Source organism: Plecotus auritus (genome assembly GCF_963455305.1).
Source record: "Plecotus auritus genome assembly, chromosome: X".
In the NCBI taxonomy this organism is placed as follows: domain Eukaryota; kingdom Metazoa; phylum Chordata; class Mammalia; order Chiroptera; family Vespertilionidae; genus Plecotus; species Plecotus auritus.
Window position 1 is genome coordinate 116,204,762 of NC_137784.1, and position 3,252 is coordinate 116,208,013.

Consider the following 3,252-nt stretch of genomic DNA (forward strand, 5'->3'; position numbering starts at 1 on the left):
GTTGAGTGTTTTTTGCTTCTTTGTATTTCAAATCTTTGACTTGATTCTTGCAGTCCTCTAGTCTGCTGTTAGGTCTCTGTATAATATTTTTTATTTCAGTCAGTGTATGTTTAATTTCTAGTTGGTCTTTTTTCATATCCTCGAGGGTCTCACTAAATTTATCTGCCTTTTCTAGGAAATTCTTGAAAAACCTTATAACCGTGGTTTTGAACTCTATATCCAGTCGTTTGTTTTCCTCCATTTCTTTCGTTTGTGATCTGTTTCTTTGTCTCTGCATTTTCGCTGATTCCCTGAGTTGGTAAAGTAACTTTGTGTGCTAGTTGTCCTATAGTGCCCAGTGGCTCAGCCTCCCCAGTTACCTGAGGTGGACACTCTTGGTGCACCCCTTTGTGGACTGTGTGCACAGCCTTGTTGTAGTTAAGTCTTGATTATGGTTGGTATCACTGGGAAGATTTGACCTCCAGGCCAATTGGCTGTGAGGATCAGCTGTGTCTATGCTGGGAGAAGTTTGGTGCTGGAGACAGCCTTATGAGACAAAACTTGCAAAATTACAAAAGCTCTGTGCTCAGCTTGGATGGGGCGGAGTCTCAGGGCAGAGCAGACAGCCTTGGCTTCCTGTCAGCCCTGCCCTATGAGGCCTCTGGGTCTCAGTGTTCCTCGGTAATCGCTGCAAGCACCTCTGAGAGAAAGCCGCCCTGGAGTTTCGCCCACTGCCAGACAGTCCAGTTTCTCCCAGAATGAGTCTGGGTCCCCAGAGTCTCGCCCACAATTGGAGTTCAGAGCAGTCGGGAGCTTCCATCTCCCTCCCACTTAAGAAAGCCAGCCCCACACTCAGCAGGCAGTCCTCTCCATGCACGTACCTCCGGACCTCTGCCTTTTGCTGCTCCCCTGAGTCTCAGTATCCTTTTCTCTTTTCCTCACAGTCCAGATTTCCCCCGTATGAGTCTGGGTCCCCAGGGTCTTGCCCTGAACTGGAGTTCAGCGTAGTCGGGAGCTTCCCTCTCCCTCCTGCTTGAGAAAGCCAGTCATGCACTCAGCTGCCAGTCCTCTCCGTGCGTGCATCTTCATACTTCAGCCTTTTGCAGCTGCTCTGAGTCTCAGTGTGCTTTTCTCTTTCCTTCTAGTTGTAGAATTTCCACTCAGCTAGCTTTCCTGTGGTTCTGGATGATGTCCGTTTTGTCTTTTAGTTGTAGTTTTGAAATTGTTGTGTGAGGCAGAAGTTTAGGTGTTTACCTATTCCACCATCTTGGTTTCTCTCCACCAAGGATTTTCTTTTTGTATAAAGAATTATTTAAGAAAAAAATGTATTTTTATACTGGACATTATAATTTAGATATTTTTTTTTCCTTCTTACCTTTCACTCCCATACTTGTAGGGAAAGAACAAGAAAACATTGAAGTCTGGACATTTCTAAATAAAGTTGGGGGAGGCACCCACAGTCATTAGCATTTAAAATTTAGAAATATTTACAATCACAAACTCATCTGTTGAGCTTCTTGTACTCAAACTGTAACTTCAACACATGCCAAAGCTATAAAAATACTCTGTTTACAATTTAAGGATTTCCTCCATGTCCTCCCAGATTTCTTGCCCTACAGAGTGACATAAATATAAAACACACAAATATTGGGTTAAATACAACATAAAGAGTAAAAATTGGAGGTATGTATGTGTAGGGAGCGGTTATAGGGTTAAGCCTGGGACTGACCTGCTGGCAAAGTCTCAAATAAGTCCCGGCTTGGAGGGCACAGTCCTCTAAGCATAATTAAGCTTGATCTTGTGACTGCTCCCTAGATCTTTCCTGGGTAGCTAATGGGCTGTGGGAGGGGCAGCAAGTGCTGCCAAAACAAGTGAAACTTACAAGAACATTGTAAATTACCTTGTTTGCCCCTGACTATAAATAAAGCAGCAGCTTTGCAGTCTGGATCTGTTCTGTGGCCTCAGCAAGGCACAGAAGATCCACCAGACCCAGCTTATTCTCTTTGTCTGTTTTTTTCTTCATCCTTCACCGGCCCTCCCTCAGGCTCGCCAAACCCTTGGCTGTGCTGGTGCCGCACATGTAATAAAGTTCAAAATGTTCAGTCCTGTTATAAATGTCAGGTGATGAACAGAAATCATGTGGTTTTGGCCTTGGCCGCAGGCTCTGTCTCCTGCTCATACTCTATTGCCACATATGCTCGTTTTCTTCATAAAGGTCCTTACAAGGGTATTTGCCTTTATGCTTGGCATCAAGGACTTTTTCTTCTTCCTCACTAGAGGATTTCTCATTCTGATCTTCATCACTGCTGGCATCCAGTTTATTCATATCCTCAAAATCTCTTATGTCACTCTCATCTACCTCATCAACTTCCACAAACTTTCTTTTTCCCACATCTTCCTCTTCATCTTCACTATCTTTTTCCTCAGCATCTGAGTCACTCTCTGCCTTCTGCTATTCCAGGGCCTTCTCCAAGGCATGAATGGGGAAGTTGTAGATGTCCCCATACATATCTTGTTTAAGTCTTTCCAGCAATTCTTTGTCAATGACATTGTCCAGCTGAGCAGCTATTAATGCCATTTCCTCTCTTCTTTTTTTCCATCTGCTCCACTTTCTCACTCAAAGGAACAAGTTTCCCCTGTCGCTTTAGTGTAAGTTTTCAAATTCAAATTAGGTACTGGGTAATAATGGTGAAACTCAGCTTACACTTGTGTTGAATGAAATGGGGTCAGTAAATTAGATTTTCACCTATTGGCTCAAGTGCTTTCTCATCATTTTTATGAAGCCAGACTGGTTCCCAGAGATGCGTAGGAAAAGCTGCCTGTTCTATCACCTTCATATACAAGTAGCACTGTCCTTTCTCTTCTTTGATAGTGGCATACTAACTGTTTGCCAGAGGACAAGGCAACAGGTTACACAGTCTAGTCCGGCTGTATTCATTTCTGCAAAAGCTCTGTGTCATAGTTCTTACTTTGAAGGAGCAAAGTTTCTTGTTTCCTAGTATATCCCAGATAATATCATCAGACTGCATGATGTTGACAATTCAGCATGCAAACCTGGCCAAATCCCAGAAGCAGCCATGCTTCTTGCCCATTTTTAATTTTTCAATTATAGTTGACACACAATATTGTATTAGTTTCAGGTGTACACTCCAATGATTAAACATTATATAACTTACTAAGTGATCAAGCCAGTAAATCTAGTATTCATCTGCCACCTTACATAGTTATTGCAATCTTATGAACTATATTTTCCACACTGCATTTTATATCCTA

The 3,252-nt window shown here is 42.7% G+C and overlaps 1 pseudogene across 1 annotated transcript; it reads right to left on the reverse strand.

The window, feature by feature from the left end:
* Nucleotides 1-2,114: 2,114 nt before the first annotated feature.
* On the reverse strand, nt 2,115-3,008 carry LOC308239607 (protein MAK16 homolog; annotated as a pseudogene). Its single transcript has one exon. The product of its transcript is annotated as a protein MAK16 homolog (transcript).
* Nucleotides 3,009-3,252: the final 244 nt, after the last annotated feature.